The 14,740-nt window shown below is 36.2% G+C and overlaps 1 pseudogene; it reads right to left on the bottom strand.

The window, feature by feature from the left end:
• LOC108661400 overlaps nt 1-12,330 on the bottom strand; it is a 25,315-nt pseudogene extending 12,985 nt beyond the window's left edge.

The following is a 14,740-nucleotide window of genomic DNA, read 5'->3' as shown; positions in this document are numbered from 1 at the left end:
TTTATCTGCATAGCTCTTCTGCCTATCCTGGGCTACCTTTAGCCTCTCTCGTATAACCTTGATCTTGTCATTAGTTAGATCAATCAATTCCACACTAACTAACTTTCTTTCACCCACTTCATCCCAACAAAGTGGAGTATGACATTTCCTTCCATATAAAGCTTCGTACGGTGCCATACCGATGCTAGACTGGAAGCTATTGTTATAAGCAAATTCCACTAACGGCAAGTGTCTATCCCAACTCCCAAGAAAATCCATGACACAAGCCCTCAACATATCCTCCATAGTCTGGATAGTCCTCTCTGACTAACCATCTATCTGTGGGTGAAAAGCAATGTTAAATTTCAATTTGGTTCCGAGAACTTTTTGAAATTTCAGCCAGAATCGAGAAGTGAATTGAGGATCTCGGTCTGACACTATAAAAACGGGAACTCCATGTAGCCTCACAATCTCATCTATATAGAGCTAAGCCAACTTCTCAATAGAGTATGTACTATGGACAGCTAAAAAGTGAGCGGACTTAGTCAACCGATTTACGATCACCCAAATTACATCCTTTCCTTTCTGTGTCCGCGGCAGTCCCAAAACAAAATCCATAGTTACATGCTCCCATTTCCACTCAGGAACAGGTAAAGACTGAAGTGTACTTGCTGGCCTCTGATGCTCCGCCTTAACTTGCTGACATACGAGACACTTTGCTACAAATTCTGCTACGTCTCGCTTCATACCTGGCCACCAATAATTCTTCCTAATAGTCCTATACATCTTGGTGCTTCTAGGATGTAATGCATAGGCAGATGAATGGGCTTCTTCCATGATCGCCTGTCTTAGCTGGTTTCCCTCAGGAACACAAACTCGGTCTCTAAACATCAATACGTTATCCTCTCCGAATTTAAACTCACTGACTCCCCCATCGGTCAGTTTCTGAATTTCTTTTCTTAACTCATCATCAGAGCTTTGAATATCATGGATCTGATCAAGTAACGAAGGTCGCACTATGAAGCTTGCCAATAAGGATCCATCTTCACCATTTCTCAACTGAACTGTAAGAGATTTCATCTCTAATAATGCTGAAAAATAACAACTCTGAAATGCTGCTAAAGACGATGAAGACTTACGACTTAAGGCATTAGCTACAACGTTCGCCTTTCCCAAATGATAGTCTATCACCAAGTCATAATCTTTTATCAACTCTAACCATCGCCTTTGCCTTAAATTAAGCTTCTTCTGAGTGAGCAAATATTTTAAACTCTTGTGATCTGTCAATACCCGACAATGCTCACCATACAAGTAATGCCTCCAGATTTTTAAAGCAACCATCACTGCTGCTAACTCTAAATCATGGGTAGGGTAATTTTCTTCATACCTCTTTAGCTGTCTAGAAGCATAAGCCACAACTTTTTCATCTTGCATCAATACGCACCTCAACCCCAACTTTGAGGCATCACTATATACTACAAATCCCTTACCATTAACAGGAAGTGTTAAAACGGGGAGCGGAGGTTAACTGGTTCTTTAGCTCCTGAAATCGATTCTCACAAACATTATCCCACTCAAACTTAACTCCCTTACGAGTTAGATGGGTCAAAGGAGCTGCTATTAAGGAAAACCCCTAAACAAACCTCTGATAATAACCAACTAATCCGAGGAAACTACGAATCTCCGTCACCGTCTTAGGTTGCTCCCATTGTAAAATTGCCTCTATCTTCTTGGGATCAACATATATTCCAGCTCCCGATACTACGTGTCCCAAGAATACCATTTCCTGTAACCAAAACTCACACTTCGAAAACTTTGCATACAACTGTCTTTCCTGCAAAGTCTGTAATACTATACGCAAATGGGTGGTGTGCTCATAATTATCTCTCGAGTAAACCAGGATGTCATCAATGAACACAATAACCAACTTGTCCAAGTAAGGGTGGAACACCCTGTTCATGAGATTCATAAAAGCTGCCGGTGCGTTAGTTAACCCGAAAGGCATGACCAAGAACTCATAATGACCGTACCGAGTCCTGAACGCTGTCTTGGGTACATCCTGTTCTTTAATCCTCAATTGATGATACCCAGACCTTAAATCAACCTTAGAAAACACTATAGCTCTCTGTAATTGATCGAAAAGATCATCAATCCTCGGCAACGGATACTTGTTCTTAATGGTCATTCTGTTAAGTTGTCGGTAATCTATACATAACCGAAGTGTACCGTCTTTCTTTTTCACAAATAAAATTGGTGCTCCCCACAGAGATATACTAGGGCGTATAAAACCCTTGTCCACCAACTCTTGCAATTGTACTTTCAACTCCTTCAACTCTGCCGGAGCCATTCTATATGGAGGAATAGAGATAGGGGCAGTACTTGGAATCAAGTCAATGGTGAATTCAAACTCACGATCGAGAGAAAGTCCCGGTAATTCATCAGGAAATACATCAAGGAACTCACTTGCTACGGGGACATTCTCTAACTTAGGTTCCTCCCTCGATATATCAAACACGTAAGCCAAGTATGTCAGATATCCTTTTCACACCAATTTCAAAGCTTTGAGGGTCGAGATTACACAAAACGGTAATACTCGACACTCCCCCATAAATACCACTTCTGCTCCCTCTGAACTCTGGAGAATCACTTCTTTCTTAAAACAATCCACCTTTGCTCGATGAGTGGACAACCAATCCATACCTAAAATCAAATCAAAGTCCCGTATATACAAAGGGATTAAATCACCCATAAATTCTTCTTCCCCAACTTTAATACCATAGTCTCTATAATACGTATTTCTTACTAACCGTTCACCTAGAGGAGTATGCACTACAATCTCTTCCTCTAATGGTGACAGGTTCCTATTTGAGAATGATGCAAATGATATGCTAACGTATGATCTATCAGAACCCTAATCTATTAAAACATGTGCATCTCTATCAAACACAATCATAGTACCTGTCACTGTGCTAGGTCGAACTCGGGCTTCATCCTTAGTACTACAAAGACCCTGGTCGAAATTTGGGGCTGCGGTTTGGAAGATGGCTGCTTTGGGGTATTACTCCCCATGCCTGATCATATCATTGGGCCCTGTCTAGATTGTGATCCCGAAGTGTCTCTCCGTGGTATACTAGGATGAGTCAAAGGAGTAGAAGTAGTTACTGTACCCCATCTCAACTGAGGCCAATCTCTCTTGATATGCCCCTGTTGGCCTCATTGAAAACACTTTACAGGCTGTCTGCATGACCCAACATGAAATCTTCAGCAATTACGGCATCTGTCCAATCCTCCTAAAGTCCCCCTCTGTATATTCATCACTGGCCGATCAAATCTAGAAGATCTTGGTTGTGACTGCTGAGATGGAGGTCTAGTGGATGCCACAAACGCTGAGGTAGTACTTCCTGCAATAGATGTCGAATCTCTGCTTCTCTTTGAAGACTGACTTGAGAACGTAGGCGAATTCCTTCTCTTTGCAAACTCAGCTCGGATCCGTCTATTCTCAATGGCAAGCTTCTCAACCCGTAAGGCCATCTGCACGACTTCCTTATGTGGCTCGCTACCAGTCACTGTCATCCATTCCCTGATCTCATTATAGAGCCCTTCTTCCAAATAATTAGCCTGATCCTGCTCAGATTTCACCAGATTCGGCACGTATAACATCAACTCGTTAAAACGAGTCTCATACTCCTCTACAGTTAGATTTTCTTGTTTCAAGCTCAGAAATTCTCTTTTCTTTTCTTTTTGATGAAAGTAAGTAAAATACTGACCATCAAATTCTCTGAGGAAGTCAGATCATGTCTGAAAAGTAGTGGAACGGGACTTCACCGAATTTCACCAAGTACGAGCCCTCTTCTCTAGTAATTTAGTAGCCACCATTAGCTTCATATTGTCATCTAATCTCATATCAGAAAGAGTCTCCGAAACTTGATTAACCCAATCCTTAGCTGCGGTCGCATCCAACTCATCAGTAAACGAGACGCAACTCAACTATCTAGCTTCCTTCAATTTCTTAGAAATGGAGACGTCCGCTGTTTGGGGTGGAATAGAAGGTGGTGGTATTGGGGCTGTTATAGGGAAATCAGCGGGTGGAACTGGACCAGCCTGAGTCTGGCCCGTAAGAGCAGCGAGAAAAGCCGCTAATGCCTGAGCTGCCTTGGGTGACATGGCAAGTACGCTAGGAGTAGCAACAGGTAGTGGAGGAGGTACAGGAATGTCAATAGACTCAGCAGTAGGAACTGCTCTAAAAGAAGATGCAACCGACTCCTCTTCTATGGAATCCGACCGACTCTATCTAGGGCGACCTCTTCCCCACCGGTAGATCTAGTGTTAGGTGGTAGCTCACGTCGAGGAGGTATAATGGTCTACAAAAAGAACGAAATTGGTTTAGACTACTAAAGACTCTATATGCAATTACATGCAACTAACTAATATTAACTGGGCCACACTGACATTGTAAATTATTTTAAAATAACTTTAAATTCAAGAACTTTAAAAATCAAAAACTTTTTTCAAAACCATAAGTTTTTAAACCAAAAGCTCTGATACCAACTGAATTGTCATGACCCGAAACCTCCCTCGGACCCATGACAACCGCCACGACGTCTCAATTGACACTCATTATCTGGAATGCCAATTGGAACCTCGCAAGGCTAACGAATCAGTTTCTTGCCTTTCCTGTGAGCAATCGTTGTTAAATATCGAGTTTTAAGAAAATATAAACTATTTTAGATCGAAAACAATCAAAATAAAATTTTTGCCACATAGGGGTATTTTGGTCATTTTTACTAGAAAATTTTGAAACTTGATAAAGATACAACGTATGGTAGAAAAATATCCACTGCCGATTAAAAATAAATTTTTCAAATCTAAATCATTCATTTAGAGTGAAAAGTTGGCTAATTAAACTAAATAAAAATATTTGATAATATATTTCATTTTCTTATAAAACAATTTTTATAGAACTATACATAAATAATTTTTGTAGCGTGAGAATAAAATAAATTCATACATACAATAATTTACAAAGTTATAATGTACAATAATAATTACAATGACAAGTGGCCCATAAATACACCCAGTATTGGTGATAGTAACCTACTGTCTGTGGGATAGAGGGGTCAACTGGAATCCTCGACAAAATCGGATATCTACAAGCTACCACAGGCCTGAAATGTTTGGAAAGGAGGTGGGTGAGATTTTGCAATCCCAATGAGTAAACAGACATTATCATAAATATCTAAAGGCGAGTAAAATGGAGGCAAGTTTAAACAACAAATCACAAACCATTTCATAAGGTTTTCAATTTCTTTCTTAAACCATAAAACATTTGTAATTTACCAAAACAGTTGTCAAGGCTTATAACCTTTATTAAAAACATGGCTCAAGCCAAAATCTAGTCCTCGGGGATACCTTGGCCGAGGCATCTAACCGAGTCCGCCAAGGTTGTTAAGATATTTACATGTTAAACACATTCTAGTTTTGAAAACAAGTCGTTCCTTGGCGTTGGCCGAGTTACACATTCACGTGGGGGTTCGACGTGAAGTGAACTCTAACACTACCCCGGGAGTTACCCTCCTCGCCTCTACAACCGGAGTAACTATATAACTGGGTTTACCGTGCCCCTCTAATAGGCAGTCCACGGAAACCCGTCACTGCAGTGACTAACCCACCAATTTTAATAAAATTTCGACAGTATAACGTGGCTTTTATTTATTTATCCAGCCTGCATAGTAAAACAACTTACATAAATTTCCCAATGCATTCACAAAATATAGCCACATATACTCATTTCTCATAAGCCATTCCTAGGAAAATATATATTTTTCAAGTCAATTTGTAGCCTCCAATTACTCAATTTCATAATCAACACAATATATTTTTATTTGTCACATTTATTTCTAAAAGATTAAAAATCCTGTTTTAATCTCATTTTCATTTCATAAAATACATAAAGAGCATTTAAAAATAAACTCTAGATAATTTACAATAATAATAGGTTTACTCACCGTTTGTACAAATGAAATGCTTCCTAGGTGCCCCGATCACTGTTGGTCGAGTACGACTTCCTTGCCTTTACCGGAAGGCTCTCCTCCTGGACACATTGCAAAATTTACCCAATTCACCACATTGATGCTAAATCACTATATAATTGACTTTAATCCTATACTAATGCATGGTATGAAATGCAATAGCCTAAAACGGCTTAAACGTAGTATTAACCTATTTTTGGTACTTTACCCGATAAATTACTAACGCGCTCCATTTTAGCTCTAAATCGTCCCATTCTCTCTCCAACATTTCTAACCATTAAATATCAGCCAATAACCTTCTAAAATCACCAAAATCAGTTCACTTTCCTCTTTGGAAAATTCGGCCAAAAATGGGACATTAACTCGATAAATTTTCTACTTTGTTTTTTATCACATTTAACCATTTTTCATCATTTTCTCTTCATTTCTCTTAGAATAAAAATCAGATCATCATCATTGTACCTCATTGCAGATTTGGCCAAGGGTGGGTATTGTGAAAATTTAATGCTTTCTTGCCCAATTTAATTTCTAAACACATTTAACTAACTAAAACTATCAATTTAACTAAAAATCAAAACCTAAAAATTTCAATTTTTGCCCCCTTGAACTTCGGCCAGCCCTTGATGTCACTTTTCGATCTCTCTCCTCAAGCATGCTAAATGGAAACAAAGGCATAGGAAAGGTAGAAATCAAGCTAAAGTCGAAAAATCTTACCGTTAGACGCGTAAACGGGCGAAAAACACTAATTCCCCTTTGAATTTTCTTGTTTCTCTTTGGTTTTTCTTTTTTTCTTCCTTTCCTTTCTATTTTCTCTCTTGTTCTCCCTTATGGCCGGCCATCACTTAAAATGGGGTTTAAATGGGCTGACTTTTCATTAAAATAATATTAAATTATTAAAAAGTGCCATGTGTCACTTTCCCATTGGCCCATTTTCAAAATTTCGTCTTTTAAACTTCAATTTTTTCACCACTTAACATACCATAGTTGTTCATACCAAAAATAAATAAATCCTATGATTTTGACAAGTTTTGGGTGGTGAAAATTACGATTTTTACCTCGGGACTACAAAATTACCGTTTTGCCCCTATGTTTCGAAAATTGCTAAAATTGAAAATTTTCACTTCCTATCATTAAATTATACTCCAAATAGTTAATCTTGGTCAAAAATTTCACTCCATGATCAAATTATTATCTTAGGTGGCAAAATGACGATTTTTGCCCCTAAACATCAAAATTTTCAATTTTACCCCTAATGAACCCTCGAACTCCGAATAATCATTTTTAGTCATTCCTGGACTATAAAATATTAAATTTCATCTTACAATTCCTATTTGAACTAGTTCAAGGTTAAATCAACTCAAGTGTACCGTTAGGTATGATACCGAGTTTCGTCTATTCTTAGGTGCTTTCCTAGCATAATAACATGCTACTCAGTGCATGTATGTCACAACATGTGTTTATAGGGTCGGGTTTTACACACAAGATGTATAACTCTAAGTGTATGCCTACATATTGATAACCTCCATATTTTTCATGGTCATAAAAATCATAATTTGCAAAACTAGCTTTCTATCACAAGTTTGCAATTGGAACATTAGTCTCAACATATCTAACTTTGGGCATACTTCACTACAAGCATTCACATACCTTTACCATAACATTCAGTGCAAATTGATTAATCAATGATCTCCAAATTTACTCTTAGATACACATATATCAAATTGTACACCACTTAGTGTTGAGATCTTGACTTTACTCATCAATTCTTAACCAATTACATCTATAAGATAAACAATTCACATAATTTTTTTGTATCTTGCCTTTGTAGTCATAAGATCAAAATTTCTTAAGCTTGGGATGCAGAAACTTCCTCTTAGAGCATATCTGAAAATCCACATGTTTTAAGTCCCTTACCTTTGGAGAAGTCACATTCAAGACAAATCATTTACATCATAGGTTGCATATTGAACCAAATATATTTTTAAATTGACCTTCAAAGCAATTCATATATCGATCTTTATATAGAACTCCATATGACACTTAGACTAAATTTGTTATTTCCATGTCATTTAATTTCAAACTACTAAATCCATATCTAGTCCTTTAATCTTTTGGCTCCACACTAAGCATAGCAAAATTCAAGCTTATCCTTAGAGTAGATCATTTACTAGCCTTTTACTTCATGACCATACATCAATTATAATAATCTGTGATTTTCACCCTTGAGCTAATTCATGCAATTATAACCATAAACCACAATAATTCAATCCAAGCCTTGGAATCTCGCAATCACTTAGTTGAAATCAAAACCAACTCCATTTAAGCTACTATACACATATTCAACACTTATACGCTTATAAAATATTTCAAAAGCCCACACCATTTCTATAGGGGCATGTCAAGCTCAATTAACACAGTGCACTTACCTCCGTGCACATAAACATTGGTTTACACTTTCATCGATACTTAAATTCATAACCTCAAGTGAGTCATAACAATCACTATTCATTCCACTCAAAATACAGCTTTTATTACCCTTATCGTACGTCCTCCTTATATTGACCTCAAATACAATCCATAGTCTCCAAAATTTTAATTTTAATTTTTTTAACCATGGGTTCAAATTATAATTCCACCAAATGCATAAACTATTACGGACTTAATAGTTCAACTCCACCTCCCTCTATCCTTAGTCGGAGGAATATATCATTATATTGGCCTTTCATTAGGAGCATTTGCTTAAAAATCTTTCCAATAATGGTTTGTGTCTCGGCTGGCATCTCAAACCTGGACAACGACAACACTTATGATCTCTACATAATGTTATCATGAGGGTAGGTTGCTAGGAATAGGAGTTCATATAGCCTCCTATCTATAACTTGTGTTGTAGTCACAAACCATAGACAAGACTCTACATTAACTCTGACAACTTCGCTGACTGACACGAGAATCCCTAAGACTCAACTAAACCTAGAGCTTTGATACCACCTTTGTCACAACCCAAATTTTCGGGCCATAACTTGCGTATGGGCCCAACGAGTATAGCCCATAAAGCCTAAGTAGGCCTATTATGTAATCTTGCTTAACATCCCATCAACTATTCTCAAGTCACCTTTCATAATTCCAACTTATAATCACTTTAATAATGGGCTATAGCAATCAAGAATTTCATTAATATAAACCCAAAATGATGTTAACATTTTAACTCATAGTGGCATTAACAATTAAAATATACATATTTCGTCTAAGACATGTATCTTAGTATTTTACATCACATGAACGTACTCATAAAACAAAATGACTCTTGACTTCCAGTGAAGTGACCACAGTGAAGATGTGGCTACTGAGATGCCATAGTATCTACCAAGAAAGTGAGCATATGTGTGCAACTCAATTTAGGTCCCAACTGCCTCCAAATCTGAAAACATGAATTTAAAAATGTGAGTATAAAACTCAGTGAGTGAACATAAGAAGGGAACAAGCAATCAATAGGAAGAATTTGGAAATCATGATGCACTTGTTTCAAAAACAATGCAATTGATTTAATTTCTTACTAAAAACCCCTCATTTCAAACTTTGATTAATAACCTCATAGTGTTGCAACAACCCATGATTAATCCATGAAGTTAAATGGGTGAAAAATATGTTAAAAATCGAATAGGGTAGCATGCAGGACAGAATGTTTCTCGCTGCAGCGAAGTTCATTCTCGCTGCAGCGAAGTTCATTCTCGCTGCAGTGATAAATAGTACCAGTTTGCATGTGTTTCAGTTTTTCTGACATATCTCCCCCTACAGAAGTTCAATTGACCTGATTTTTAGACCATTAGAAAGCTAAGAGGTAGGGATACAACTTTGATGTTTACCATTTTTCTTAGTTCAGACGGGAAGGTGGCCAAAATATTCATTGAAGTGAACATACTACACCAAAAGCCGAGAGTTTCTCTCTACAACGAGATTTATTTTCATTGCAACGAGTTTTCTGCTGCCAAAACAGAATGTTTCTCACTACAGTGGGAAAGCATTCTCGCTGCAGCGAGAAGCAGGGCACCTAAGTGAAAAAAGGGCCTCATTTGCACAAAAAATCCATTTGGTGCTGCAATAAAGATCAATTTACAAGAAAATGGGAATTTCTCAAGATTCATCATGTCAAATTTCACATGCATTACGACCATATACCATTACTCATAAACTTCCTAAAACACACATATTTACATATGCATATATATATATATATATACACCTATCATCATCATCAACTCATGTGCACTCCCTACTCGCACATGGCTGGGTCATCACCGATTTATGCGCACTCCCTACCTGCACATAACCGGGTCATCATCGGCTTATGCACACTCCCTACTCGCACATAGGTGAGTCAATATCATTACACAACAATATATTTATATGTACATATATATCAACATAATGTAGCAGTATATGAATCCATAATAGCCACATATCACAACACAAAGATAATTTATCAAGGGCTTGTTCCCAAGGGCACCCATTCTTAAGAAAAAGTTTGATAAAATCATTTAATGTCTTGTGCAAACACATTCACATTCCCAAAAATACTTTGAAATGCAAGTTTACTCACCGGTCTTGTTGTTTCTTTTGCTTGACTCTAACCTCAACTAATACTCCAAATGGACATGTGAGGCCTTGTTGGAACCTATACACACACAACAACACAACCAATCCAATTTACATTAATATCACTCCAAAAGCTAGTTTCTAATTCAAATTCTACTAGTCATTCCTAATTGGCTTCCAACTAGATCATATGGCTATTCCTTGCACTACTCTAATCACACTAAAAATGAGTAAACAACTCAACAATAAAACAGCTCATAATCCCAATTACTAGCCATTATCAACAACTTCAAACCAAGCCTAGTTCATCATTCACCTTAAGGTTTCTTTGTAGTTGAATTCTCTTTCAATAGCTTCCAAACAAATGTGAAAAATCTCTCTTTCTCTCTCTAAAACCTCCAATTAGTGAGAGAAAGTGTTGAACAAGGACTTTTTGTGGGTTTTAAAGTGAGAGAGTGAAAGAGCACAAGGGTTCTAGTCAAAAGGGCACAAAGGTATGAAAATTAGAGCTAAAGAGAGAAAGTTGTGAAAGTTTCATATCAAGCTTCCATGGAGGATGGAAGCAACGTGAGATGGAAGAAGAAGAAGGAGAAGAAGCTACTGGAGAATGAAAAAGCTGTTGGAAGAAAAAGATATTTATAGCTCAAGCTTCTCTATTCCACTTAAAATTACGAAAATACCCTTAGCAAGTTAGCTTGTTCTTCTCCAATCCTCTATGAAATCTTTTTACTCTTTGACACTGAGGCCAAGTCCACAATGGTCTAAATATACTCAGTTTACGAAAACTTAAAAATTTTGACTCGGGGTGCAAAATGATCATTTTGCCCCTATTGCGAAAATTATTGCCACAACTAGTTTTCTTCGTGTTTTCATTATTATACATCATTTATTTGGTCTTTATGCTTATTTAGACCTTAAATATCAGAAAACTTCCTTCTAGGAACTTATTAGAGGAAATGACGAAACTACCCCTAGCTCGGGTTATTACGCCTATGCCTCGTTATGAACTTATAGGGGTTGAGGTCTCACAATATCATATGCCAATGCTAATCTATGAATCATCTAATCATCAAATAGGGTTAAAAGATAAGGTAATGTGGATGCCAAAAGTTAAAAATAAGTCATTTGAAAGCCCTTCATTTAGAATTTAGGATTTAACCCCAGCATTTGTTTCACTAAATCATAAGTTTGGTGCTGAACCATGACAAAATATGTAAAATAGACAATTGATAAAAAATAAACATGCTAAATATGATGGACAAGCCAATACTTGGCATTCAACAACACAATATAAGAAAATAGAAAATACCATATTAAAAATTCAAATTTAAACATGGTGTTCTACACTTTGTATTTTCTTTTTCTCATCTCTTGAAATAATAAATAAAATTCAAATTATGTAGAAATAATAGTATTAACTGCAACAAAAAGCACACTTGAACTATTTTGGTAGGTATATGATCTTTGCCACAAAAGTGACCCTCATAAAGTGAGACTACATCCTCTAAATTGTGATATATACATGAATCAATTTAGGCTGTTACACTAATTTCAGCCAAATATTCTAATTGTCTCTCTAGTAGAACAATTGGTGGAGGAAGCTATTTCTCTAGCTCTATCACTAACCTTTCTGAAGTTCGCTGATAACATCCTCATCTAGCTTACCTAACTCCATATCTTTCAATGAAAGTATATTATAAGCTGATTCATGAATCTTCTCATTGCTCATGTGTAATGTGGGAACCTATTTCCGCAAAACTGATAAAGCCAAAGAATCATCACCACAATTCAAATACTCCAAAAAACACTACTTGAACACAAGAAAAAAAATCGAGAATTGTGTATCATCTTGCAAATCTTTAATTCTATTCACGATATCAATACAACTATTTCAATCTCCACTGAGAATTTGCGATTCCAACAAATCAAAATCTACAAAATTGCATAGAATATCAAACTCTAATTCCAAATAAGAAGCAGACTTTTGTATCCAAACAAGTATAAGCATTGAATTATAACTTCTACAAATTCATGCTTTTTTATTAAACATTTATAGCCTAACGTGATACGTGAATTCTCCATTGATGTTGTTGGTCCCAAATAAATGTGCTAGAGGGGGGTGAATAACACTTTTTGGCTCTTATTAAACTTGATTTCGAATTGGGGGCAAATTGAAGTTCAATGATGAGAAATTTGAAGCAAGATGAAGGAATGATTTAAGAAAAAATGAAAATGAAAAATAAAACAAAGGAGACAATACACAAAGATTTATAGTGGTTCGATCCCTTTGACCTACATCCACTACCTTGATCTCCCAATCAAAGATTTTGAAACCAATTCACTAAAATTAGTAGAATTCCCAAGCTTCCACCAAGCTTTTACAATGGCTTTTCACAGGCTCAGCTACAACCTTTAACAATGATTTTTCACGGGATCAACCAAAACCCAAAATGGCTTTTCAAAGGCTCAACCATAACCTGTAACAATGGTTTTTCATGGGATCAACCAAAACCTAAAACTAACTTTTCTAAGGCTAAGTTAGAACTTACCACAACAACCAAGCTAACCCAAGCTTAATCAACCCCTTAGAGTGTCTCTCACACTTTAAGTAAACAGGAAATAGAGAAACGATGAAGTACAATTGATCACGTAGTTGATCTAAGATGTACAAAGTTAAGTTCAAACACTTTTGCAAAGGATAGGAGTGAAATACAAGTGTAAAGAGAAGGTTTTTGGTCTTCTAAGCTCAAAATCATTATGGATGGCTTCTCTATCTTGTTTTTGACTGTTGAAGAGCCTTTAAATACTTACAAAATCAATTTTGGCCGTTGGAGACAGAAACTAGCCATTTATAGTCGTTATTTTGTCTTCTAGCATTAAATTCAAATTTTCTGACAGAATGCTCTTAGTCGACTAACTATGCTTCTTAGTCGATTAAGTCATCTCTGTCTCTGAACCCAGTTTCTAGCAATAAGCGCTTAGTCGACTAACCATGCTTCTTGGTAGACTAAGTGTTCTCTGTTTTTAAACCAGCCATCTTCAATTTGAGTTTTAGTTGACTAACTCCCTTCTTTATCTGACTAAGAGGCTTCTGTTTTTATTCAACACCTGCTTAACTGATTAAATCTTGTGTTAACCAGTTAAGACTTTTCTGTCTTCATTAAAGCTCTTTCTTCTTTGCTTGTTTAACCAATTTACCCATCTTGCAATTGAACAAACATCTTGACTTGCTTTCAAAAACCAAATATATTAATGAATTTAAGCTTTCTCCTGCATACTTAAACAATATAATTAGATATCAATGAATGGGAATATTTTGCTATCATTAAAAACATATAGAGTCAACATTCTCTATCTTTTATTTTTGATGATGACAAAACACTCCTAAATTAAGAGTGCAATATCTATGTGAATGCTTCAAAACTTTGTGTGTAATGAGGTTCTCCCCTTTAGTCAATGCATCTAGTTTTCTTTACATAATATTCAACAAAACCAAAACTGAGCATCACACACATAAATTAAACATGAAGACCTATTTAACTCTATTTGACTCAGTCTTCCTTCTCTCCTTTTTTTTTCATCATTAAACAAGATATTGAAAACTCTCCCTTAATGAGTGCATCTAAGATTTTCCTTTAATCTTTAAATCAAACTTTAATGAATAAGAATCACAAGCACTCATACACCTAAGTCATACAAGCTTATAGATATAGTTCAACAACTTCAAGAGTAAAGCTTGTGTCCATGTAGGAACAAATGTATGAGAGTTAAATCATTTTAAGAAATTATCAAAGATTACTCAAATAATGTTTAAGCAAATTTGATCATTTTGTTATAATCAAACTATAATAATTTTAAAGCTAACAGATGTGGTGTTTGGGAAAATCTTAACCCGTTTTGATGAACCCTCTTACCTTCTACAATCAAAGATGCCCATTTCTTTTACTTGTCATTAGTTTCCTATATCTTATGTAATCCACTGAAACAACAAATCATCCACAAAAGCCAAAAGAATTCAATTGTCTTAAATCCCCCCCCTAAAAAAAATGGAATGATCATTGTAAGATGTATAAGAGTAATAAACCAAAGAGAAGAAGCCATATAATAGTAATCCAAATACCAAAAGAACTGATATCTGT

This window comes from Theobroma cacao, chromosome 1 (assembly GCF_000208745.1).
Source record: "Theobroma cacao cultivar B97-61/B2 chromosome 1, Criollo_cocoa_genome_V2, whole genome shotgun sequence".
Taxonomy (NCBI): Eukaryota; Viridiplantae; Streptophyta; class Magnoliopsida; order Malvales; family Malvaceae; genus Theobroma; species Theobroma cacao.
This window is presented reverse-complemented; position numbering and strand designations above follow the sequence as displayed.